The sequence below is a fragment of the Malaclemys terrapin genome, assembly GCF_027887155.1.
Source record: "Malaclemys terrapin pileata isolate rMalTer1 chromosome 20 unlocalized genomic scaffold, rMalTer1.hap1 SUPER_20_unloc_2, whole genome shotgun sequence".
Classification (NCBI taxonomy): Eukaryota; Metazoa; Chordata; order Testudines; family Emydidae; genus Malaclemys; species Malaclemys terrapin.
The window spans coordinates 262,680-289,557 of NW_026530189.1; the positions used below are offsets into that span (position 1 = coordinate 262,680).

The 26,878-nt window shown below is 61.0% G+C and overlaps 1 protein-coding gene across 1 annotated transcript in view; it reads left to right on the forward strand.

Moving 5' to 3' along the window:
- Nucleotides 1–16,330: 16,330 nt before the first annotated feature.
- LRRC4B (leucine rich repeat containing 4B) overlaps nt 16,331–26,878 on the forward strand; it is a 33,405-nt gene continuing 22,857 nt past the window's right edge. Inside the window, exon 1 of the mRNA XM_054015002.1 lies at nt 16,331–16,464. The gene's annotated coding sequence lies outside the window, so the exon portion shown is untranslated. The remainder of the gene's footprint in view (nt 16,465–26,878) is intronic.

Genomic DNA, 26,878 nt, shown 5'->3' on the forward strand with positions numbered 1-26,878 from the left:
CCTGGGACCGGAAACACTCCGGCGTCTGGGCCAAGCCCTCAAAAGGATCCTGGAGCTCTGGGCGTGGAATCGACGCGACCGAGACAAACGCCGCGGGGAAGGGAGGAAGCATCCGGTGCCTGCCCGCAACTGGAGGCCTGGCGAGGGACCCCGGCGTCCGGGCGGCTCACAGACGGAATTGAGTCAATGCAGTGCCAAGAAGCCAGGCTGTGGTATCCGGCGTGTGGCTGTAAAATGCGGGAGCTCCTTGTCCCGCTTGGCCCGGCCTCACTTGGAGGAGCGGGTCCTGTTCAGGGCGCCGGGTCTTGGGATGACGTGGAGCGAATCCAGAAAAGAGCAACAAAACCCGATCAGAGGTTTAGCAAACCTGACTGCCGAGGAAAGGGGAAAACCCCCGAGCGTGGTAGACCCGTAGGGCTGGAGGGGACCGCGAGACGTCGTCTCGTCCAGCCCCATGGCTACAGGCGCACTTAAGTTGGCAAAACTTTGGTCGCTGAGGCGTGAAGAAAACACTCACCCACTCGCGAGCAACATATGTTTTGCCGGCATAAGCGCTTGGGTGCGCAGAGCTGGTTTGGTTACGGTGACGGTCGAACTCCCTCCTGGCGGCGTAACGCGGCTGCGGGAGCCATCTTCCGGCTTAGCCTTGGGAAAGGACAACTCGGGGGAGGGATCCAGTCTTCAAATATGTCCTGGGTTCTCTCCGGGGGCCGGTGATCAGGGTCTTGGTGGCCACTGATGGCAGGACGAGATGAGATGCTTCGGCCGTGATCTGCAGTGGGGGATGTTGGGTTGGCAAGTTTTCCTAACAGCGACCGCTAACAGGGTGGGGGGGAGCTGGGGGATCCCCGGCCTGGGATTTTTAAGGCCAGGTCGTACACCCCCTGGTCAGGGCTGGGCCATTCGCTTGGTCCTACCTGGCACAGGGGGGTGGGGCGGAACCCACCCAGTCGCCCCCTGTCACGGACTCACAGGTCGTGCCCACTCTTGGCCCCGTGCGGTCCGTGGGGGGTGCCCCTTTTAGTGAGACAGCCCTTCTCGGGGGTCCCCTCTCTCCCGGGGTCAGGCCCCTCCACCTCCTGGAGCCGCACCTCTCTGAGCCTTAGCACGTCTGTCTCTGCCGCGGGCCCCCTCAGGGAGTCCCCTCGCTCCGGACCCCCAGGGCCTCCATCACCAAAGGGGACGATGCCTCCGCCCCCCACCCTGATCTCTAGCCCGGAGCGACTCTCAGCCAGCGTAACACAGGAGGGTTTATTGAGCGTTGAACACAGCACAGGAAACTCTCCGGCCTCAGGCCTGGCCTCCCTCAGCCCAGCACATCCTGGGTGGCTGGGTGGAGGGAAGGGGAAGGGTGTGTGTGGGGAGGGAGGGAGGATGGCTGGGTGGGTGGAAGGGGATGGAGGGAGGGAGGGGGGATGGCTGGCTGGGTGGAGGGAAGGGGAAGGGGGTGCGTGGGGATGGAGGGAGGGATGGAGGGAGGGGGGATGGCTGGCTGGGTGGAGGGAAGGGGAAGGGGGTGTGTGGGGAGGGAGGGAGGATGGCTGGGTGGGTGGAAGGGGAAGGGGGTGGGTGGGGAGGGAGGGAGGATGGCTGGGTGGGTGGAAGGGGATGGAGGAAGGGAGGGGGGATGGGTGGCTGGGTGGATGGAAGGGGGTGGGTGGAAGGGGATGGAGGGAGGGAGGGGGGATGGCTGTCTGGGTGGAGGGAAGGGGAAGGGGGTGTGTGGGGAGGGAGGGAGGATGGCTGGGTGGGTGGAAGGGGGTGGGTGGGGAGGGAGGGAGGATGGCTGGGTGGGTGGAAGGGGATGGAGGAAGGGAGGGGGGATGGCTGTCTGGGTGGATGGAAGGGGGTGGGTGGAAGGGGATGGCTGTCTGGGTGGAGGGAAGGGGAAGGGGGTGTGTGGGGAGGGAGGGAGGGAGGATGGCTGGCTGGGTGGAGGGAAGGGGAAGGGGGTGTGTGGGGATGGAGGGAGGGAACACATCTTGCTGCAGCAGGTCAGGGCTCCCAGCCCCATGGCACCGACAGCCTCAGGGACTGAGACTTCCAGGGGAAAAGCCCCAGAATTACTCTGGGGAGACACTTGGATTTTCCTTCCAGCCTTTTTCCTCATCCCCCAAGTCTGGGAACATGGGCACCGAGATCCCTGGTCCCATGACAAACCCATCATAACTGGCGCGGGATTCCCAGCACAGACCCGGCCAAACCCTCTGATCAGGGGTCCCCCCATGTCCCCCAGCACCAGGATTGGAGGGGGGGGGGCGAGTTGACCACTTGTTCAAACATGGTGGGGTCCTTGTATGTTTTCCCAGACCTGAGTGCAAATGCCCATGGCTGGCCCTTTGGTGCTTGGGGCCCAGGGCTGGGCTAGCAGGGGCTGCGGGTCGGGAGTGAGGGGCACCGGCAGAGTGGGGGGGGGGGCCCAGGGCTGGACTGGCAGGGGCTGCGGGTCAGGAGTGAGGGGCACCGGCAGGGCTGGGGGGCAGGGCTGGGCTGGCAGGGGCTGCGGGTCGGGAGTGAGGGGCACCGGCAGGGCTGGGGGGTCAGGGCTGGGCTAGCAGGGGCTGCGGGTCAGGAGTGAGGGGCACTGGCAGAGCTGGGGGGGGCAGGGCTGGGCTAGCAGGGGCTGCGAGTTGGGAGTGAGGGGCACTGGCAGAGCTGGGGGGGCAGGACTGGGCTAGCAGGGGCTGCGGGTCGGGAGTGAGGGGCACCGGCAGGGCTGGGTGTTGGAGCGGATATGAGTGGGGGACAGGCTGTTCGGGGAGGCACAGCCTTCCCTACCCAGCTCTCCATACAGTTTCGCAACCCCTATGTGGCCCTTGGGCCTAAAAGTTTGCCCTGGGCTAGAGATCCAGGAAACACACCCCGCCTCGTCGCAAACACTGGCGGAGGAGGCTCATCTGAAAATAGCGTGCAGCCGGAGCGCAGGGAAGGCGTACAAGGAGGTGAGCTATTTTCAGATCAGATCCCAGTAGGCATCCCTAAAACCCATGCAGACAAGCGGCGGGGGGGAAGAGGGGGACTCCCCAGAGCTCGCTCTCCACCAAATCTTCCCTCGCATTGACCCATAGAGGGAGGGGGGACCCCCCCCAGTAACCTCCCCCCAAGCATCCAGAACCTTGCTGGGTGGATGGAGGGCGCCCCCTGCCGCCCTGTCTTTGTGCAACTCCGAGTGTTTTTTTTGCGGGGGGGGGGGGGGGGGCGTGTCTGACACAGGGGTTGGGCAAAGCCAGAAAACCCAGCTGGCCAAAACTGATCCAACACCTTCCCCTTGCGCCCCCCGATCCCCCTAGCGTCCGGGATCCCTCCCCCCCCCACCGCTCCCATCGCTCAGGACCTGCCCCGCGGGATCAGCCCCACCCCCCTCCTGCGGGACTCTCTCCAGACCAGCCCCATAGGTTATCCCTCCCCCCAGTTCTCCGGGCACGGGACCCCCCTGGACCCCCGTGTCCCTTCCAGCCCAGCGCTTATAGCTTATATGGGGAGAGCTGCGCCTATGCCCTGCACCCACACCCTGTCGGCAGCTCCCGCCCCCCCGCCGCTGGGACTCGCCCTGCCCCCCCCTTCCAGGGGGACGGAGAGGAACCCGCGCTCCTCCCCAGAGCTGGCTGCTTGTGCGCTGGGGAAAGCCCGGGCGCTGGAGGGGGCAGGAGAAAGGGAGGACACCCCCCCCCTTGGAAGGAGGGGAGGGAGGGGCTGGATTATATGCAGGGGGGGGTATTCTGTCTCGACCCCCCCCATCCAGATCTCCGGAGCCAGGGCCGTCCTTAGGATTTATGGTGCCCTCGGCGGGATTATTAAACTGGTGCCCCTGGGCCCGACTTGCTCTTAACAACACAAACATAAGCTGACAGGATTGGAAAACTTGCCACGTGCACGTTCTTAAACCCCGTTTAACTGAATGAAGCCCACTGTGACGCTGATGGACTAGCACTAAACGAGTAGCGCTAGAATAAAACTTCTGATGTGACAGAATGATGCAAATCATATCATTTTTTACATTTGTCAACATTTGATTGGAAATGTAGATGAAGAGGTATTGAAACAAGGATTAAAAGCAATCGTTCCGGCGTGCACATTAGGATACATGTCAACAAGTTTTGCTGGTATGAATAAACTGTACAATGTCCATCACCGATTTTGCATGTGGCAACATTGGTTGCCGTGTACTCAAATCTTCGTTCAGTTCAAGTCCATTTAAATCAAAACTAGCACCGTGCTTCACGAGGCTCTCTAGGTTCTCGCGCTGTGACCTTGAGCTAGTGTGAAGACACCTCCCAAGGCGCTCCGCCCGGACTGAGACACGGTAGAGTCGGAAACCCAGGTCATTTTTACAAAGCCACTTTTTAGTTTTAAATGTATCGTGGGCATCAGTTACAACTCTACATCAACCTTCTACTGTAAATAGATCAATGGCATTATCCAGTTTAATAAGCTGGGTTTCCAAGCAGTGGGGAAATATAACCCCTAGTTTTACTCCTAGGTAAAGCACAAAGTGACCGGAATGAAGTCAGCACCGAATCATCTCCCCTAGATGAAGGTAGCACAGAAATGTTACCGAAGTCCTATTGTGCCTCATTTTTCTTTGGAAAGACGCGAGCCGTAGCAGCACATTTTGGGCACTGCCAGAAAGACAGGATAAATCACTGCCCCTAAAGTGCCATCAAAAACTGACATTTTCACAGCTCTAGCATGATCTGCTCCACAGACTCTTCACAAGGAAGTGTCCCTGGCCTTTTTAACTCGTATTAACCATGTATTGACTTTATGAAAGTTGGACAAAACATTGTGAAAACGTAACACATTGGCTGCCCCCCTCTGGGCTGGCAAAAGCTATCCTGACTCACTGGGGAAAAAAGCAAGAGCATCTTAGTACAACAGATGGTCTCTCTATACCAGGGGTCGGCAACCTTTCAGAAGTGGTGTGCCAAGTTCACTGTCACTTAAGGTTTCCCTTGCCAGTAATACATTTTAACGTTTGTAGAAGGTCTCTCTCTATGTCTATATTATATAAATAAACCATTGTTGTATTTAAAGTAAAGAAGGTTTTTAAAATATTGAAGAAGCTTCATTTAAAATCAAATTCAAATGCAGATCTTATCAATTTAGTGGGATCCTTGCCTGGGATCCTTGTCTGGGGTCCAGCCACCAGCCCTACTCAACCCACTGCCGGTCTGGGATTCCATTCACTCAGCCGCTGGCGGGCTGAATGGGGCCGGCGGGGGCTGAACGGGGCCGGCGGGGGGGCTGAGCGGGACCGGCGCGGGGGCTGAGTGGCTCAGTCCGTTGCCAGTCTGGGGTGTCGGCAGCACTCAGCCTGCTGCTGCTCTGGGGTTCTGGCTGCCGGCCCCTTGCCAGTCGGGGTCCCAGCCGCCGGCCCCGCTCAGCCTGCCGCCGGCCCCACTCAGCTCCCCACCGGCCCGGTCAGCCCGCTGCCAGCTGAGTGAATGGAACCCCAGGCTGGCAGCGGGTTGAGTGGCTCAGACGGGGTCTCAGCCGCCGGCCTGCTCAGCCTGTTGCCAGCCTGGGGTTCCTTGGGGGTCCCCAGGGCAGCAGCGGGCGCTGAGTGGGGCCGGCGGCTGGGACCCCGGCTGGCAATGGGGCAGCAGCCGGAACCCCAGAGCGGTGGTGGGCTGAGCCGCTCAGCCTGCCGCGGCGTGCCATCAAAAATCAGCTGGTGTGCCACCTTTGGCACGTGTGCCGTAGGTTGCCGACCCCTGCTCTGCACACTAGTAAGGGGATGAGCATATTACAGTGGTTGGAGGCTCTATTTAGCAGTAACAGGGCTATAGGAAAGTCAGTCAACATTTTTTGTTTCTCTGATGAAAACTGGCCCACGCCCTGCCCCAAACCAAACTTGTCACAAATATTTGTCAATAACTTAATTTTCTGGTTTTGGATCAGATATTGATTTAAAAAAATATATTGAAATTGAATTCAGGGATTGTTAGCAAGCAGTTTTGGCAAACAAAGTTGTTCAATGACAATCTAAATGGCAACACAGTCCTGCTTTCATGCTTGGCTCACCCCCCAGCCTGCTGGGCCCACAGCTGCAGTCGAGGAGGAGATCGGTGGAAAACTGCAGGACCCCAAAATCCACCTCTTGGGGTGCAGAGTGGCAACAGCAGCAGCAAACCCTCAGGTCCGATCACACGCCAATGGGCACCACCGCCAGCCCCACGGACCATGGTGAAGTTAGCCCAGCATCTGATCTCAGGGACGGGGCACCCACGGAGCCACCACAGCTCATCCTGCCCTGCGCAGCTCCCCCCGGATGGGATGGATCGCTGCCAGCCCAGGGGAGAGACGCGCTCCCCAGCTAGGGTGAAGAGATGTCCTGATTTTATAGGGCCAGTCACGATATTTGGGGCTTTGTCTTATATAGGCACCAATTACCCCCACCTAGGGTGACCAAACAGCAAGTGTGAAAAATCAGGCCGGGGGTGGGAGGGTAATAGGAGACTATACAAGAAAAACACCCAAAAATCGGGACTGTCCCTATAAAAGTGGGACATCTGCTCACCCTACCCCAACCCCTGTCCTGATTTTTCACACCTGCTGTCTGGTCACCCTATCCCCAGCCCATTCCAATCCTGGCGGGCTGCTGAGGAAGTGAGTTACTACCGGAGCGAGCCCTCCCCGAGGCGCAGCGGTAACGCGCGTGTGTGTTTGTGTGTGTGGGGGGGGATTCCCAGTTCCGCCCTGCCCCCGGCTGAGGGCTTCCCCTCTGAGCCTGTCTAACTGTGTGTGTGTGTGTGTGTGTGTCCGTCCCTTGGCCTCTGGCCCAGCCCCTGCGGGGGGATTTGTGCTGCTGGTCCAGTTCATGCACACCAGAGTGGCTCGGTCTCATCACACACACACACACACACACACACACACACACAGTGGGTGTACAGAGAGGCATGGACATGTATAGAGGTCACACCAGCAGGCACAGTGACACACACACACACTGACACACATACACACTTACACACAAAGACACTCACACACACACTGACACACACACACAAACACTGACATACACACACACAGACACAAACACTGACACATGCAGACACACAAACACACTGACACAGACACAAACACACAGACACACGTACAGACATACACTTACACACAGACACACAGATAGACACACACACACACACACACACACTGCTGCAGACACACACACAGACACACTGACGCACACACACACATAGACACACACACACACTGCTGCAGATGCGCACACACACACACACTGCCACAGACTGCCACAGACACACACACACTGTTGCTGACACACAGACACACTGACGCACACACACACACACACACACACACAGACACACTGACGCACACACACACACTATCATAGTCCTTCCTACATGGGCCACCTGGACCTGGCCCAGATCCCCGCCAGGTTTGGGTCTTGCTGGGGCTCTAACTCCCCCTTCCCCCCCCCCGAGGCCCGGTCAGGTGGGGGGGGGCAAAGGAGCTGGGACTGGGCCTCCGGGGTGGGGGTCTTGGGAGCTGGGGGTGGGGGGATGTTAGGGCTTCCGGGGGAGGGGGGACAGAAAGGTTGGGGCTGGGAAGCGGGGGAGGAAAGTGGGGAGTCGGGGTTGTGGGTGGGGGAGGGGCTGGGGGATGGGAAGTGGGGGGAGAATCTGGGGGGTAGTTGGGGCTCCCCAGTAATGGGGCTGGAATCTCTGGGGGACGGGGGTTGTTGTGCTGTGCCCGGCTCCCCTCGATCCCTCCCCCTGGGGATCTGAGCTCCCCCTCCTTAGCTAACTCTGCAGGCAGGAGGGGGGGCACTGGCCTGTTGGGGATGGGGGGAGCTCAGTGGGGCGGGGAGCAGGGTGAGGGTGGGGAGAGGGGGGTGCACAGAGCCAGGGAAGGCCCCTGCAGGAGAACAGCTCCTCAATGTGTGTGTGTGGGGGGGGGGGGCAGAGAGGACAACTCCCTGTCGGGGGTGGGGAGCAGAGGGATAGCTGGGCGGGGGGAAGGACACTGGCTCCTGGATCCCTGGAGGGGGGCGATCTGGGTCCCAGTCTCGGGGGGGGGAGGGGTATGGGCCGCGCCTAGCATGGGAGGGGGGGGTCCCCAAATCTCACTGAGGGTCTGGCAAGCACCAGGCATGGGGTGGGACCTGATCTGGGTTGGGAGCTGGGTGAAGGGAGGCCCCGATTCTGGCTGGGGGTCCCCGATGCTGCAGTAGGGAGACCTGGGGTCTGAAACCCAGGGCAGGGCACTGGGGGAAGGGGGGGCTCCTTGCCCTCCCATTGCCCCCCCCAACCCCTCCTGCATCCATTGCCCCACCTGGCTGCCTCCCCACAGACACAACGTAATGCTGTGTGTGTGTGCGTGTGTGTGTGCACGCACTGTGGGGAGAGACACACGAACAGACAAACATCCCTGGCCCTGGCCCTGGCCCCTCTCCTCCACACACACACACCCGGTCGCACAGCACTGCCTGTACTGACACACAAGGCCTCTGGTATAGACAGGCCCAGACACCCCCCCACAGAGTAACAGGGGCCTCCCTGACACACACATGCACTGTTGCTCTCTCCACTAACAGGCCCAGGATGTGCTCAACAGACAGACACACACTGGATGAATGGACGTGTGTGTGTGTATGTGTGTATAGATACACAAGAATGTAAGTATGGCCCAAAGGTCCATCTAGTCCAGTGTCCTGTCTTCTGCCAGTGACCAGTGCCGGGTGCCCCAGAGGGAATGAACAGAACAGGGAATCATCAAGTGTCCATCCCCTGTCGCCCATTCCCAGCCTCTGACAATAGATAGATACGGGGGTGTGGGGGGATAGATGGATAGACGGGTGTATAGGGATAGATGGGTGTAGGGGGATAGGTGGGTGTACGGGTTGGATAGACGGGTGTAGGGTATAGATGGGTGTAGGGTATAGATGGGTGTAGGGGATGGATAGATGGGTGTAGGGGATGGATAGATGGGTGTCGGGGATGGATGGATGGGTGTAGGGGGATAGATGGATAGATGGAGTAGGGGATGGAAGATGGGTGTCGGGGATGGATGGATGGGTGTAGGGTATAGATGGGTGTAGGGGATGGATAGATGGGTGTAGGGTATAGATGGGTGTAGGGGATGGATAGATGGGTGTAGGGTATAGATGGGTGTAGGGGATGGATAGATGGGTGTAGGGTATAGATGGGTGTAGGGGATGGATAGATGGGTGTAGGGTATAGATGGGTGTAGGGGATGGATAGATGGGTGTAGGGTATAGATGGGTGTAGGGGATGGATAGATGGGTGTAGGGTATAGATGGGTGTAGGGGATGGATAGATGGGTGTATAGGGATAGATGGGTGTAGGGGATGGATAGATGGGTGTAGGGTATAGATGGGTGTAGGGGATGGATAGATGGGTGTAGGGGGATAGATGGATAGATGGAGTAAGGGATGGATAGATGGGTATAGGGTATAGATGGAGTAGGGAATGGATAGATGGGTGTATAGGGATAGGTAGGTGTAGGGGATAGATGGATAGATGGAGTAGGGGATAGATGGGTGTAGGGTATAGATGGGTGTAGGGGATGGATAGATGGGTGTCGGGGATGGATGGATGGGTGTAGGGGATGGATAGATGGGTGTCGGGGATGGATGGATGGGTGTAGGGTATAGATGGATAGATGGAGTAGGGGATGGAAGATGGGTGTAGGGTATAGATGGGTGTACGGGTTGGATAGATGGGTGTAGGGGATAGATGGGTGTACGGGTTGGATAGACGGGTGTATAGGGATAGATGGGTGTAGGGGGATAGATGGATAGATGGGTGTAGGGTATAGATGGGTGTAGGGGATGGATAGACGGGTGTATAGGGATAGATGGGTGTAGGGGATGGATAGATGGGTGTCGGGGATGGATAGATGGGTGTAGGGGATAGATGGATAGATGGAGTAGGGGATGGAAGATGCGTGTAGGGTATAGATGGGTGTACGGGTTGGATAGATGGGTGTAGGGGATAGATGGGTGTACGGGTTGGATAGACGGGTGTATAGGGATAGATGGGTGTAGGGGATGGATAGATGGGTGTAGGGTATAGATGGGTGTAGGGGATGGATAGATGGGTGTCGGGGGATAGATGGAGTAGGGGATGAATAGATGGGTGTAGGGGGATAGATGGGTGTCGGGGATGGATGGATGGGTGTAGGGGGATAGATGGATAGATGGAGTAGGGGATGGAAGATGGGTGTAGGGTATAGATGGGTGTACGGGTTGGATAGATGGGTGTAGGGTATAGATGGGTGTACGGGTTGGATAGACGGGTGTATAGGGATAGATGGGTGTAGGGGATGGATAGATGGGTGTAGGGTATAGATGGGTGTAGGGGATGGATAGATGGGTGTAGGGTATAGATGGGTGTAGGGGATGGATAGATGGGTGTAGGGTATAGATGGGTGTAGGGGATGGATAGATGGGTGTATAGGGATAGATGGGTGTAGGGGATGGATAGATGGGTGTAGGGTATAGATGGGTGTAGGGGATGGATAGATGGGTGTAGGGTATAGATGGGTGTAGGGGATGGATAGATGGGTGTAGGGTATAGATGGGTGTAGGGGATGGATAGATGGGTGTATAGGGATAGATGGGTGTAGGGGATGGATAGATGGGTGTAGGGGGATAGATGGATAGATGGAGTAAGGGATGGATAGATGGGTATAGGGTATAGATGGAGTAGGGAATGGATAGATGGGTGTATAGGGATAGGTAGGTGTAGGGGATAGATGGATAGATGGAGTAGGGGATAGATGGGTGTAGGGTATAGATGGGTGTAGGGGATGGATGGATGGGTGTAGGGGGATAGATGGATAGATGGAGTAGGGGATGGAAGATGGGTGTAGGGTATAGATGGGTGTACGGGTTGGATAGACGGGTGTATAGGGATAGATGGGTGTAGGGGATGGATAGATGGGTGTAGGGTATAGATGGGTGTAGGGGATGGATAGATGGGTGTAGGGTATAGATGGGTGTAGGGGATGGATAGATGGGTGTAGGGTATAGATGGGTGTAGGGGATGGATAGATGGGTGTAGGGTATAGATGGGTGTAGGGGATGGATAGATGGGTGTATAGGGATAGATGGGTGTAGGGGATGGATAGATGGGTGTAGGGTATAGATGGGTGTAGGGGATGGATAGATGGGTGTAGGGGGATAGATGGATAGATGGAGTAAGGGATGGATAGATGGGTATAGGGTATAGATGGAGTAGGGAATGGATAGATGGGTGTATAGGGATAGGTAGGTGTAGGGGATAGATGGATAGATGGAGTAGGGGATAGATGGGTGTAGGGTATAGATGGGTGTAGGGGATGGATAGATGGGTGTCTAGGGATAGATGGGTGTAGGGGGATAGATGGGTGTAGGGGGATAGATGGAGTAGGGGATGGATAGATGGGTGTAGGGGATGGATAGATGGGTGTAGGGGATAGATGGATAGATGGAGTAGGGGATGGAAGATGGGTGTAGGGTATAGATGGGTGTACGGGTTGGATAGATGGGTGTAGGGTATAGATGGGTGTAGGGGATGGATAGATGGGTGTAGGGTATAGATGGGTGAGTAGGTCGAGGGGTATTTGGGGACGGATTTCAGCTGGATGGTGTGAGGGGGTTCAGCGCCTTGGAGGCCTTGTGCAGTGGAAGTCCACGGCGCTGATCCCGGGACCCCACTCTGGATCCCAGCGTTAGTCGAATGGGGGAGACCCACCCCGCACCCCAGCCCGGCTGGCTCCGTTATCGCTAACACAGCATGCGAGAGCCTCACACTCCACAGTGCAATCTGCAGCCCTGGAGGGCTTGGGGGCTGCACTGAGCACAGCTCGGGGGTCTGGGAGCCAGGACGCCTGGGTTCCATCCCCAGCTCTAGGAGAGCAGTGGGGTCCAGTGGGTTGGAGCAGGGGGGTCTGGGAGCCAGGACACCTGGGTTCTATCCCCAGCTCTGGGAAGGGAGTGCAGCACAGTGGCTCCTAGCATTGCAGTGGCGACCAGCGCCCCCTAGGGAGCCCCCGCCCCACTGCCTTGCAGTGCCCCCTGGCGCCTAGCTGGGGGGGGGGGGGGGGGCGTCATGACACTGCACCACTGCCCACTGCATGCGGGATCCTGGCGGTACACGGGGAGCCTGCAGAGGAGCGTTTCGCCCACCAGGTGTCGCTGCTTCCTCAGCCATGGGGCGGCTGCGGTGGGGGCGGACCCTAACCGAGGGGCCCGGCCCCTTGCGGGGGGAGGGTGTCACGGTGTGATCGCGTCCCGGGGCCGGGCACCCTTGGCTGGGCTGGCACCCAACTCGGCCCGCTGGCAGGGGGTGCAAGGGCTCCAGGAATGTGGGTCTCTGTGCTCAGAGCGGGGGTGGGGGGCAGAGGGTAATTAGGTGCAGAGGACAGGGTGGGAGGTGGAGGGTTATGGGGCAGGGGGAGGGAGGGAGCCTGGGAGTAATGGAGGAGGGGCCAGAGAGTCCTGGGGCAGGAGGGCTGGGGGAAGGGGCAGAGAGTAACAGAGTCCCCCCCCCCCACTGGAGCGCCCCCTCCAACATGAAACCCTCCCCAGTGCCGCCCCCCACTGCACACCTCCCCAGTCCTGTGCCAGTGCACATCACTGCCCACACACACACACACACACAGAAACACACACACACCAGCTCCCCTTAGCCCACCCAGAGCGGTGTGCAGAAGAAAGAGCACGTGTGTATACACACACACACACTGAGGGCCACACACCCTGAGCAGGCACACGCTAACTCAGCGGTTCTCAAACTGTGGGTCAGGACCCCAAAGTGGGTCACGACCCTGTTTTCATGGGGTCGTGCCAGGGCCACCATTAGACGTGCTGGGACCCAGGGCTGGGCCCTGCGCTGCTCTCCGACCTGGTGCCGAGGAGCTCGGACTTTGCCCGCATCTCCCTCCCCGCATTTGGGGACACGCAGTAACGTTGTGGTCAGAAGGGAGTCGTGGTGCGATGAAGTTTGCGACCCCGCTGCTAACACACGTGCATGAATGGATACACAACACACCCCTAGACACACACAGCCAGAACACAGCTAGTGAGCACGGCCCCTCTACCCAGTGTAGGGTGACCAGATGAGGGAAAGAAAAAATCGGGACACACCGGGGAGAGGGAGGGGGAGGACTGAGTCAGTCCCTGCTGGCAGAGCTGGGCCCCAGGGGATTCTGGGTAACATGGAACGGGGCGCTGGCGCAGGCTGGGGCCCGGGGGATTCTGGGTAACAGGGACCGGGGCGCTGGGGCAGGCTGGTGGCCCCGGGGGATTCTGGGTAACAGGGACCGGGGCGCTGGGGCAGGCTGGTGGCCCCGGGGGATTCTGGGTAACAGGGACCGGGGCGCTGGGGCAGGCTGGTGGCCCCGGGGGATTCTGGGTAACAGGGACCGGGGCGCTGGGGCAGGCTGGTGGCCCCGGGGGATTCTGGGTAACAGGGACCGGGGCGCTGGGGCAGGCTGGTGGCCCCGGGGGATTCTGGGTAACAGGGACCGGGGCGCTGGGGCAGGCTGGTGGCCCCGGGGGATTCTGGGTAACAGGGAACGGGGCGCTGGGGCAGGCTGGGGCCCGGGGGATTCTGGGTAACAGGGAACGGGGCGCTGGCGCAGGCTGGTGGCCCCGGGGGATTCTGGGTAACAGGGAATGGGGCGCTGGCGCAGGCTGGGGCCCGGGGGATTCTGGGTAACAGGGACCGGGGCGCTGGGGCAGGCTGGTGGCCCCGGGGGATTCTGGGTAACAGGGAACGGGGCGCTGGGGCAGGCTGGTGGCCCCGGGGGATTCTGGGTAACAGGGAATGGGGCGCTGGCGCAGGCTGGGGCCCGGGGGATTCTGGGTAAGGGGGACTGGGGCGTTGGGGTCTTAGGGATTTATTGGTGTCACCGACCAGGGTCTGACAGGCCGGGTTCCCCATTGGAGACTGACCCCCCGCTTCCCTTCCTACAGCACAACAGCCCCTACACCTGGAGCGAACCCCGCACCCTGTTCCCTGCGGCACAGCGCCCCCTAGTGCCACACCGGGGCATGAGGGCCAGCAGTGACGGCGAGGGGAGAGTGCCCCCTGTTGAACCCCTCTCCTGCTCCCTGCAGCGTTGGTTTATTGCGGTTTATGGTGGTCCCAGGCATTCCTCCCACGGTGCCAGGGCTTCATGCTGCATCGCGCCCCCCCAGAGCCAGCTGCCCTCTTGTGCTTGACTCTGCCCGCCGGGCTGGGCCCAGCCACGGGACCCGGCCTTGCTAATTTATGCCCTGCGTCAACAGCAGCTCCGGCTCACACCTTGCGCCGCGTGGCTGCTCTTTGGAGCTCTGCCCGGGGCTGCGACAGGGAGTCAGTGTAAATGGAGCAGCCGTGTCCCCTCAGCGAAGGGGGGCTCTCGGCCTGGGGTCACATGGACGGGGGGGATCATTTGGGGGATTCTGGGTAACAGGGAATGGAGTGCTGGGGCAGGCTGGGCCCGGGGGATTCTGGGTAACAGGGAATGGGGTGCTGGGGCAGGCTGGGCCCGGGGGATTCTGGGTAACAGGGAATGGGGTGTTGTGCGGGGGGGTGTTACTGGTGGCAGTGACCAGGGGTCTGACAGGCCGGGTTCCCCCAGAAGTTAACTGCCTTTGGGGTGGGAGGGTTTGTGGCTGAGGGGGGCCCAGACCTGCAGGATCAACCCCTTCCTCTGGTCCCCTCCACCTTCCGTGCGCTTGCCCCCCCCCCGGTCTCTCTCCTTCCCTCTCTCTCTCTCTCCTCCCTCGTTCTTTCTTCTTCCCCCCTCCTCTACGTTCTCTCTCTTTCCCCCTCTCTCTCCTCCCTCCTTCTCTCTCCTTCCCCCCTCCTCTACATTCTCTCTCTTTCCCCTCTCTCTCTTCTCCCTCGTTCACTCTCCTTCCCCCTCCTCTACGTTCTCTCTCTTTCCCCCCTCTCTCTCCTCCCTCGTTCTCTCTCCTTCCCCCTCTGTCTCCTCCCTCGTTCTCTCTCCTTCCCCCCTACGTTCTCTCTCTTTCCCCCTCTCTCTCATCCCTCATTCTCTCTCCTTCCCCCTCTCTCCTCCCTCGTTCTCTCTCTTTCCCCCCTCCTCCCTTGTTCTCTCTCCTTCCCCCTCCTCTACGTTCTCTCTTTTTTCCCTCATTCTCTCTCCTCCCTCTCTCTCTCTCCTCCCCCGTTCTCTCTCCTTCCCCCTCTCTCTCCTCCCTCCTTCTCTCTCCTTCCCCTCTGTCTCCTTCCTCGTTCTCTCTCCTTCCCCCCTACGTTCTCTCTCTTTCCCCCTCTCTCTCCTCCCTCATTCTCTCTCCTTCCCCCCTCTCTCCTCCCTCGTTCTCTCTCTTCCCCCCTCTCCTCTATGTTCTCTCTCTCTCCTCCCTCGTTCTCTCTCCTTCCCCCTCTCTCTTCCCTCGTTCTCTCTCATTCCCCTTCTCTCTCTCTCCCTCGTTGTCTCTCCTTCCTCCTTTCTCTCTCTGCCTCGTTCTCTCACTTCCCTCTCTCTGCCTCGTTCTCTCACCTTCCCTCTCTCTCTGTCTCCTCCTCGGTCTCTCTCCTTCCCCCCCCTCCTCCCTCGTTCTCTCTCCTTCCCCCTCTCTCTGCTCCCTCATTCTCTCTCATTCCGCTTCTCTCTCTCTCCCTGCTTCTCTCTCTCTCCCTCGTTGTCTCTCCTTCCCCCTTTCTCTCTCTGCCTCGTTCTCTCACCTTCCCCCTCTCTCTCCTCCCTCGTTGTCTCTCCTTCCCCTTCTCTCTCTCCTCCCTCGTTGTCTCTCCTTCCCCTTCTCTCTCTCTCCTCCCCCCGTTCTCTCTCTTTCCCCCCCTCTGTCTCCTTCCCTCTCTCTCTCCTCCCTCGTTCTCCCTCTCCCTCATTGTCTCTCCTTCCCCCTTTCTCTCTCTGCCTCGGTCTCTCTCCTCCCTCGTTGTCTCTCCTTCCCCTTCTCTCTCTCTCCTCCTCGGTCTCTCTCCTTCCCCCCCTCTCTTTCCCTCGTTGTCTCTCCTTCCCCCTTTCTCTCTCTGCCTCGTCTCTCTCCTTCCCTCTCTCTGCCTCATTCTCTCACCTTCCCCCTCTCTCTCCTCCCTCGTTGTCTCTCCTTCCCCCTTTCTCTCTCTGCCTTGTTCTCTCACCTTCCCCCTCTCTCTCTTTCTTCCCTCGTTCTCTCTCATTCCCCTTCCCTCTCTCTGCCTCGTTCTCTCTCCTTCCCCCTCTCTCTCTCTCTCTCTGCCTCGGTCTCTCTCCTTCCCTCTCTCTCTTTCTTCCCTCGTTCTCCTCCCCCCCGCTCTCCCCCGCCCCCCCCATTAACATTCCCCTCCCGTCTCCGCGGGCCCTGCCAGACTGCCGCATCCAGCGCTGCGCGGCGGGGCCGGGAGCTGCTCCGCCGCCTTCGCCCCGCGCCCCCCGCCCCCGGGCCCATGGCGAGCGCCCAGTGAGTGGCCGGGCCGGGGCCCCCCAACGCCGGACCCAGGGGAGGGGGATGCTCCCCCCGCCGCCCCGGTGAGTGCCCGGCTCCTGCGCCGCAGGGGGGGTCACCTCGGAACGGAGACCGGCAGCCCCCCCCCCCGCATCCCCGGGCCCCCCGGCTCCCTGCACCCCTGGGCCCCCCCAACTCCCGCCCCCTGCACCCCTGCCCCCCCCCGAACTCCCGCCCCTGCACCCCCGGAGCACCCCCGCCCCCCTGCATCCCAGGCCCCCCGCGCCCTCCCGGTCCCCCCGCCCCCTGCACCCCGAGGCCCCCCCGGTCCCCCCCGCCTGCCCCCTCGCCCTCTGCACCCTCGGGGCCTCCTCTGCCCCCCCCGCCCCCTGCAACCCCCGCTTGCTCCCCCGCCTCTTGCATCCCTCCCCCCCGCCCCCCCTTTTCCGGTGCCCCTGCCTGCCCCCCTCCGCCCCCTGCACCCCGAGGCCACCCCGGTCCCCCCCGCCTGCCCCCTCGCCCTCTGCACCCTCGGGGCCCCCTCTGCCCCCCCCGCCCCCTGCAACCCCCGCTTGTTCCCCCCGCCTCTTGCATCCCTCCCCCCCGCCCCCCCTTTTCCGGTGCCCCTGCCTGCCCCCCTCTGCCCTCTGCCCCCGGGGCCCCGCCCGCCCCCTGCATCTCCGGGTTACCCAGCAGCCCCCCCACCCTTCCCCCACCAGCTCTCCAGCATCCCCTGGCCCCCCATCCGCCCCCTGCATCCCTGGCCTCCGCCCTGCCCCCGCCAGTTCAGGAGCACCCTTGGGCCCCCCACTTGCCACCAGCTGTCCACCCGCCCCCCATCATCCCCGGACTCCCCACCAGGCCCCTGTCCCCCCAAGCCTCCCCGCCCCCCCCAGCATCCCCGGGCTCCTCCCCGCCCCTCCAGTCCAGCATCTCTGTGTTGCACCCCCTGCTGGCCCGACACCCCCCCCCACAACTCTCAGCATCCCCTTCCCCCACCAGCCTGCCAGCTGCTTCCCCCTTCCCGCCCCCCCAGCTCCCGCTGGTCCCTCTTGCCCCAGATCCCTGGGCCTCCAGAAGGGGGCAGCCCGGTCTTGCATCTCATTGGTGCAGCAGTGGGGGAGTTGGGGGGGGATGGCAGGATGTTAAGGTGTGGGGGGGATCAGGGCTTGTGGACATATGGGGGGGGGATGTGATCCGTCCAGGGGTGCTGAGTCTGCTGATGGGGAGAGGTTCTGGCCTGGTTGGGGGGAGTGACCCATGGTGGGGAGATGAGGGATGCTGTGAGGGGACCCACTGAGGGTGGAAGCTGGGTGGGGGTGTGGGATTGTCTTGTCGGGGTGGGGTGGGGGAGGGGGGGGGATGCCAGGGGTGTGTGTGAGGGAGGGATCAGGGCCAGCTGGGGGGGGTGTGACTGGTTGTGTATGGGGGATTGGGGGTCGACCCATGAGCTGAGGGGTTGCTGGGACATGGCGGGGGCTGGGGGTGCAACGCATGAGCTGGGACAGCTTGGAGGGTGCCATGTAGGCGGAGGGAGGGGGCTAACCTATCGCAGGGTGGAGCTGGGGGGGTGCCCTGTAGGGGAGGCGAGCTGGGGGGTGTCTGTCCGGGTGGTGATGGTGGAATTGAGTCAGTTCTAGGGGGCGGGGGACTGGGAGGGCAGCTGGGGGCTCCAGGGCCTTCTGGTGGGGGGCCCCTGTCTCAGAGGTTGGATTGGGGGTGGGGGAGTCCGTGTGTCTGGGAGCCTGGGGGGCTGGGCCGAGTGGAAGCGCATCCTCGAGGTGGGGGGGCAGATTTTCTGTCTTGGATCCAATGGATTGAGTGGTGCAGCGGGGGGCGGGGGGGCCCGGGACTCCCATGGGGAGGGGTGTGATTTGGTGCAGGGGCCACAGGCCTGGTGGAGGGAGTGGGGTGTGTTCACCCCTGCCCCCCCCAGGTGCTTGCTGCAGTGACCCCCCTTCCAGGCTGGGAAGTGGGGGGCAGCCAGGCTGGGACTGTGGGGAGTTGGGGGGGAAGGGGGTCAGGTCAGGGGTACGTGGGGGAGGGGTACACAGGGGAGGATGGGGGGGTCAGGGGTACCTGGGGGAGGGTGTTGGGGGGTCAGGTCAGGGTTACCTGGGGGAGGGGCACACAGGGGATGGGTGGGGGGGTCAGGTCAGGGGTACCTGGGGGAGGGGTACATGGGGGGAGAGTGGGGGGGTCAGGTCAGGAGTACCTGAGGGAGGGGCACACAGGGGATGGGTGGGGGGGGTCAGGTCAGGGGTACGTGGGGGAGGGGTACATGGGGGCGGGTGGAGGGGGTCAGATCAGGGGTGCCTGGGGGAGGGGCACACAGGGGAGGATGGGGGGGGGTCAGATCAGGGGTGCCTGGGGGAGGGGCACACAGGGGAGGATGGGGGGTCAGGTCAGGGGTGGGGGGGGCAGAGTGGGGGGGGATGGAGCAGTCGCCAGGGAGAAGCCAATGTGCTACTCAGCAGCTGTTTCCACGGCAACTGGAGCTCATGAAAATGGGGTTGAGACAGAACATGGAAACGTGTGGGGGGGGCGATGCTGCAGCGGGGCCTGTCTCTGCCCCCCCCAACCAGTTGGGCTTCCCCCACCCCCCCCCGCTGCTGGGAAACGGGCCCCACGCCCCCATCCCCCCCATTAGTTAAACAGCAGCCCCCCCCCCGCCCCTCCGGACTGCTGCAGTCACAACCTGACTCTCACCCCCCCCCCGGAGAGCGCCTCTGAGACCCCCCCTGCCAGGGATCTGGCTGAGATGGGAGATGCCCCCCCCAGTCCCAGGGATCCCCCCAACCAACCCCACGGTGCCAGGGAACGGAGTGGGCGGGGGGGGCGATCAGTGGGTGGGGGAGGGGGCAGCTGTTGAGGATGGCCGGGGAGGTTTTGGGGGGAGTAGCCGGGGGGGAGGTTGTTGGGGCGTAGTGGGAGGGGCCCAGGGGCAGCAGGGAGCTGGGTGTGTTGGGGGCAGGGTGTATCAGGCAGGTGTGAGATATTTGGGACCAGATGTGTGTGTGGGGGGGTTGCAGTGGGGGAGGGAGAGCTCAGGATCTGGGCCTGGGGAAGAGGAGATGGGGGAGAGAGGCGGGGTGGGGGAGGGCTGGTGGGTCCCAGGGGCAGTGGGGAAGGGAGAATTGGGGTCTCGGGGAGGTGGCAGGGGCTGACCGGTGGGGTGGTGCGGGGGGGCGGTTTCTGCTCTGGGGAACAGCCCCTGGGCCCACCGCAGGAGCCGCCCCCGGCTGGCCTCACACTCCGGGGGGGGGGGGGGGGGGGGATGTATGTGTCCACAGAAACACAAGTGTGAGAAGTGGCAAATCTGGGGCTAAAGGAGCCTGGGGAGAGAGACTGCGGGTCGGGAGTGAGGGGCACCGGCAGGGCTGGGGGGGCGGGGGCAGGGCCGGGCTAGCAGGGGCTGCGGGTCGGGAGTGAGGGGCACCGGCAGGGCTGGGGGGCAGGGCTGGGCTAGCAGGGGGCTGCGGGTCGGGAGTGAGGGGCACTGGCAGGGCTGGGGGGGGCAGGGCTGGGCTGGCAGGGGCTGCGGGTTGGGAGTGAGAGGCACCGGCAGGGCTGGGGGGCAGGGCTGGGCTAGCAGGGGCTGCGGGTCGGGAGTGAGGGGCACCGGCAGGGCTGGGGGGGGGCAGGGCTGGGCTAGCAGGGGCTGCGGGTCGGGACTGGGGGGCTTCTGGAACCCGTTTGGCCCTACAATTTAAATGCTCTTGACCCTGGCACAGTGCCTGGGGGGGTGATTGATGGGGGGATGTAACCGGTGGGGGTTCCCAATTCTGGGGGGGGAGGAAGTGGCGGGGCAGGGGGTTCAGGTGAGAAGGCCACTGGCCACGGGTGTTTGGTATCCGACAGGAACTGGGGGAGGGGGTTTGGAACCCAGGCGTCCTGCCCCCCCCCACTGCCTGGCTTGGGCGGCAGGGGAGGGGGGGAGGGAGCCGTGTTCTGGGAGAAACTTCTCTGCATCCTGCGGCATCTGCAGGCTCCTCACGTCCTGTTTGCCAGGCAGCCCCGCTCCAACCGCTGACATTGAGACGGGGTGGGGGGCGAGGGGGAATGGGCCCCCCCCACAATTCCTCCCCTCTGCCTACTGCCCACCCTGCCCAGCCCCCTCTGCCAGCCTGAAACCCTCTGTTCTGCCTCAGCACGGCCAGGGGAGGGGAGTGGGGCGGAGGGGCCAGGACTCCTGGGTTCTCTCCCCGGCTCTGGGAGGGGAGTGGGGGCTGGTGGTTAGAGCAGGAGGGGCTGGGAGCCGGGACTCCTGGGTTCTCTCCCCGGCTCTGGGAGGGGAGGGGGGGCTGGTGGTTAGAGCAGGGGGGGCTGGGCACCAGGACTCCTGGGTTCTCTCCCCGGTTCTGTCACGGTCTCTCTGTATAACCTGTCACCCATCTTGCCGCACAGCTTTGGGTAGGGTAGAAACTAGGAGGCCTGGCTGTGGTCCGAGTTACAGAATGGCCTTCTCAGGTCCCGGCTTCCCCCCCAGGCAGGCCTCGGTAACTGCTCCACCCAACCCCCTGTCATCTAAATCCTGATGACCCCCCGCTTCCCTTCTCTGATGGTTCTGCATCCCCCGCTCGCTCCCCAGCGTGGCACTGATCAGATGCTGATTCCTGGGTCTGGGGCTAACCTGCTCCCTGGCGTCTCACCCCCCACCCCACGTCTCCTGCCGAGGAGGGGTGAGGTTCGCAATGGGGGGAGGCGCGCTGTTGCATCCCCCCTCCACGCAGGTGTTGTCTTGTCCTCTTGCACACAGACCTGTGTGTGTGTGTGTGTGAGGTCGGGGAGATCAGGCCAGGGCTAGAACCCAGGAGTCCTGGCTCCCAGCTCCCCTGTTCTAACCACTAGACCCCACACCCCTCCCAGAGCCAGGAGAGAACCCAGGAGTCCTGGCTCCCAGCCCCCCCCGCTATAACCACTAGACCCCACTCTCCTCCCAGAGCCGCTGCCTGGGATCTGAGCCCCAGGGCTGTGCTGGGCTGAGGTCTCCATGCTCCGCCGCGGGATGCGCTATGTCCTGTCTAGTTGTTGCCGGGACAGGGGAGCAGCCGGCTGGGGGTCTGGCACTAAAGGAGAGGGCAAGCTGGCAGGTGACAGGAAGCAGAACTGGGGCCGGGTATTGCAGAGGGGTTTGACGTGCCCCACGCTCTTGGCGTGCGGCCGCCGAGTGGGGAACCACCGGGGATCGGTGTGCGGGGAACACGGGAGCTGGGGATTTGGGTGTGGATAGAACACGTGTTCGCGATCGAGCGCAACGGAGGGTGTGTGAGTAACGCACGTGTCCGACCCGCTCCTGATATCTTGTGTGTGGATAACGTGTACTGCGGTTACCGTGTAACTAACACGTGTCCGACACCACTCCCGATGTAGTGTGTGTGGATAATGTGTACTGCGGTTACCGTGTAACTAACACGTGTCCGACACCGATCCCGATGTAGTGTGTGTGGATAATGTGTACTGCGGTTACTGCGTGGATAATGTGGTGCGGGTGACGTGTGGTGCGGATCGCTCCTTGTGGGATCGCTGTGCAGAGAACAAGGCACCGGGCGACCCTGCCGGGGGTCCTGTGGGCTCGCTGTAAGCTCCCGGGCCGTGGCTGTGTGTGTAACGGAGCCGCCTGTGGGCAGGGCTTGTGCTCGCCGTTGTTCCCTGGTGTACGAGCGTGTGGGGACATGTGCGAGGGAGCGCCTGGTGCCCTAGGGGACATCCCTAGCCCCACAAACATCCGCTGATAACACGAACCCCCGCTAACCGCCACCCTCCTAACCCCCAACCCGAGTGCCTGAACCCCCAGCCCCTAAACCCCTAAACCCCTTAACTTGCACCCCCAGTGCCCGGCCCTGATGCCTGTAACCCCACAAATTCATTGACCCTAGTCACCGGGACTCCTGACCCCCCTAAACCCCCTATCTGCCCCGCCCCAGATCCCCTGAGCGGCTCCCCTTAGCGCTGAGGGTCCAGGGAGGTCCATGAAGACTGCGGGATGGCGGATGAGGTCTCTGAGGATCAGGGCATCCCGCTCTGGCCTGCCTGCCCCCAGCCCCTGCCCATCACAGGGCCTCCTGCCAGGCCTTGGGCACGTGTGACAGATTCTGGTCCCCGGCAGGGACCCCGTTCTGATCTGCGCTCGTCCTCCCAACCCTCTCCCGCAGGGGCCCCGGGTATCGGCGGCGTTGTGACCCCACGCGGATCGGGCCGTGTCCTGTTGGGTCCACCGCGTCTGGAACCCAGAGCGAGGGTAGAAACCTCGGGGGAAACATTCCCCCCCCCCCGCAGCCTCCCCTGACTGGTGCCAGCGCTACCCCCACCGCGCCCTCCAGACATGCACCCCCCCGCCCTCTCTGATCGATTATTCCGATATCGAGCCTCCCAGCCGCTTCCCTCTGGTTCATTCGCTGGCTCCAGAACCAATTGGCTGGATAATTAATTGGCTGTTTAATTAACTCATTTATGTTTTGATCCTCTGCCCCACCCCACCCCCTTTTCTCCCCCTTAGATGAGTATGTGCCCAAACCACAACAGATCTGGTCCCCCCACTAACCAGCTACACCCCCCCCCCCGCCGCCTCCACTCCATCCCCAGCTCCCTGCCCCCCATCCCCACCCACCGGCTGCACCGTCTCTCCCCCCTGCCAACAATTCAAAAGGGGGCGTCAGAGCCCCCCAAACCCGGCGAAATGGGGGGGCACTTGCATGTCTTTTTTCCCATTTGAACAGCCCCCCACCCGGCCCGGGGATCGGAACAAGTGTGGGAAGAGGGCGGGGCCTCAGGAGAGGGGCGGAGCGAGGGGCGGAGCCTCAGGGGCTGCAGCGGGTGTGGCGCAAACCAGAAGTCAGCGCCCGTGTTTCTCGGGCCCACGGGGAGGGGGATCGGGGGTGGCGTCTTGTTGTTTATTTGTATTCCCGCAGTGCCAGGGCCCCGTTGCGCTGGGCATGTTCAGACACAGAACCTGCCCCAAGGAGCCTGCAAACAAAATATAGGACAAGAGCGGACAGCGGGCGGAGGAGTGCAAATGAACAATGGAAAAAAGGCGCTTTGTTTAGTCTGGAGAGGAGAAGCTGGAGAGGGGACGGGAGAACAGTTTGCAAGTACAGAAAACATGGTTACAAGAAGGAGAAAAATTGTTCTCGTTAACCTCTGAGGACAGGACAAGAAGCAATGGGCTTAAATTGCAGTCAGGGCGGTTTAGGTTGGACATCAGGAAAAACGTCCTGACTATCAGGGTGGTGAAGCGCTGGAATAAATCGCCCAGGGAGGTGGTGAAATCCCCGTCGTTGAGGATTGTTAAGAGCAGGTTGGACAAACCCCCGGCAGGGACGATCTAGACCAGGGGCTGTCAACCTTTGCAGATGACTGCTCCCCTTTCAGGAGGCTGCTTTGTCTTGTGTCCCCCAGGTTTCCCCCCACTGAAAAACGACCTGCTTCCAAAACCAGGCCTCGAAATACAAAGTGTCCCATCCCCTGTAGTACTGCAAAGTGTCCGACTGTCTCATTTTTACCGTAAAATGCTGAAAGAAATCCATTGGCATATAAATACCGTACTGACGGTCCAGCGTCTCGGGTATTGAGCAGTATAAACAAACCAGGGCCTGTTTGTGTGAACTTCGCTAGTGGTTTTTGCCTCGCCGGTTGTAAAACTAGGTGAATCTCTAGAGGAGTGGACGCACCCAGGGGAAGACCTCTGCGTACCCCCAGGGGGATGCATCCCCCTGGTTGAAAACCGCTGGAATACAATCCTGTCTTGAGGGCAGGGAACTGGACTAGGTGACGTCTCGAGGTCCGTGCCCGTCCTGTGAGCCGACGGCGGTCGGCATTGTGCGTGGGGATGTAGGCTGCGCATTGCTGGGGGTTTGTTGGCATCCGGCAAAGGAGACGTTTGAGGACGTACTTTCTGGTGGGGGAATGCCGAACGAGAACCGAGGGGTGGGAGCTGATGCCAGACGAAAAAGGAGGATGGTATTTTTAAACATAAGAGGGGGCGGGGGGAGGAAGAAGCGGAACAATCCCCCCCCGGCATGGGGGGGCTCCCGATCCCAGCTGGTGTGACGGGGCCCTGATCTCGGTCGGGGTCTTGAGACGCAGCTGCAAGACACGGACTAGGACTCGAGGCAGAGGTGAGTCTGCAGGGGATTTTAGAGGGGAGGGGCGCAGATTGGTTGGGAGTCTTGTGGTCTTTTGGGTTTCCTAAAGTGCCAGGTGCTGGACTCCTGGGATTTAAGGAGGATCAGGAATTAGGGGGTGTAGGGGAGAAGTTTACAAACAGGACCTGAAAACAGAAGACGAATTAAATGAGCCCAATATTTATCACGTTGCCTCTATATCAATCCATGGTTCACCCACACGTTGAGTACTGCGGGCGGATGTGGTCGCCTCATCTCAAAAAGGATAGATTGGAATTGGAAAAGGTTCAGAAAAGGGCAACAAAAATGATCAGGGGTCTGGAACGGCTGCCGTATGAGGAGAGAGTAAGAAGACTGGGACTTTTCAGCTTGGAAAAGAGACGACTAAGGAGGGATATTATTGAGGTCCATAAAATCATGACTGGGGTGGAGAAAGTAAATCAGGACGTGTTATTTATCAGGACGTGTTATCCTGCTCATAACACAAGAACGAGGGGTCACCCAATGAAATGAACAGGCAGCAGGTTTAACACACAAAAAAGGAAGTATTTCTTCACCTAACACACAGTCAACCCGTGGAACTCCTTGCCAGAGGATGTTGTTGGCACGGACTCACAGATCGTGCCCACTCTTGGCCCTGTGCGGTCCCTGGGGGGACCCCCCTTCAGTGCGACAGCCCTTCTCAGGGGTCCACTCTCTCTCGGGGTTTAAGCCCCTCCACCTTCTGGAGCCGCACCTCTCTGAGCCTTAGCACGTCTGTCTCTGCCGTGGGCCCCCTCAGGGAGTCCACTTGCTCCGGACCCCTGGGGCCTCCACTCCCAGAGGGAATAATGCCACCCTGTTCTCTAGCCCGGAGTGACTCTCAGCCAGTGTAACACAGGAGGGTTTACTGAGCATTTGAACCCAGCACAGGAAACTCTCAGGGCCTCAGGCCTGGCCTCCCTCAGCCCAGCACATCCCAGTCTCCCCTGCACCCAGGTGGGCTCTACCTGCTCCCTCTCCCCAGTCCAGAGACCCTGCGCTTTGCAGCTCGGCATCCAATTATCACCGTCTCCAACAGCTCCTCCCCTGTCCTTTGTCTTTGTCCCAGGTAAACAGGTCACGGGGTCCTCTCTCCTTAGCCCTTTGTCCTTCCACTGCCTTCCAAGCTGCGGGAGCCTCTTGGTCACCAGTCGCTAGGGTCCCCCAACTCCAGGCCGTTGTATGGGGGTCCCGACTGCTAGGTGAAGTCATACCTGGTCCTCTGCACCAACAAACCCTCTCCCACCGCCTTGTTAAACACGCAGCGCACAGGGAAACTGAGGCGCGCACCCGCTATTCATGTAAAACACCACAAAAATCCCCAACTTTGTCACAGTTGTGAAGGCCAAGACTAGAACAGGGTTCAAAAAAGAACTAGATCAGTTCATGGAGGACAGGTCCATCAATGGCTATTAGCCAGGCTGGGCAGGGATGGTGGCCCCAGCCTCTGTTTGTCAGAAGCTGGGAATGGACGACAGGGGATGGATCACTTGATGATTCCCTGTTCTGTTCATTCCCTCTGGGGCACCCGGCACTGGCCACTGTCAGAAGACAGGACACTGGGCTAGATGGACCTTTGATCTGACCCAGTCTGGCCGTTCTTATTGGTTTCCTTTTTAAATCTCATGATTTGTAAGCCAATCGCTTGATTTCTGTGGCCTGACCCATGATTTACGAGCACGGGGAGGCTGACGAGATTGAAGTGGCCGCACGGGAGAAACGTCCAAGTGTTTGTGGGAAAGTGGGCTGAGGGGTGCCGTGCGCTGCCACAGGGCCGCCCAGAGGATTCAGGGGGCCTGGGGCAAAGCAATTTCGGGGGCCCCTTCCATAAAAAAAAGTTGCAATACTACAGAATACTATCTTCTCATGGGGGCCCCTGCGGGGCCCGGGACCTGGGGCACATTGCCCCACTTGCCCCCCCCCCCGCCCCGGGCGGCCCTGGGCTGCCGTCACGGGTAGGATAAACGGGGGTCAGTCCCGGGCTCATCAGCACATGGGAGAGATCTGCCATGGTGTGCTGCTTCCGAGGAGTCAGACAAGCAACTTGGTTGTGGTTTAAAGAAGGTGAAAAAGGAAGGAGGAGGATGCAGCGTTGCCAAGCAGCCCAAGCGGTTTTTAAAAAAAGAAGTAGTTTTTTTGAGTGCATTCTCCGTGCCTTGTGCTTTCTGAACCTTTAGGCTGTGCTCGAGCCAGCTTTCCAAACCCTTTTCTGCAGCCACGCGGATGAGAAAATGACTCTCATTTAAAAAAGTGGCCGCAGAGCAATGCCATCATCCCCTGACTCCGGGGGCTGGAGCTTTACGAAACACACCGAACGCTGTGCGAGGGAGACTTGCTCAGGGCGACGCCCCCT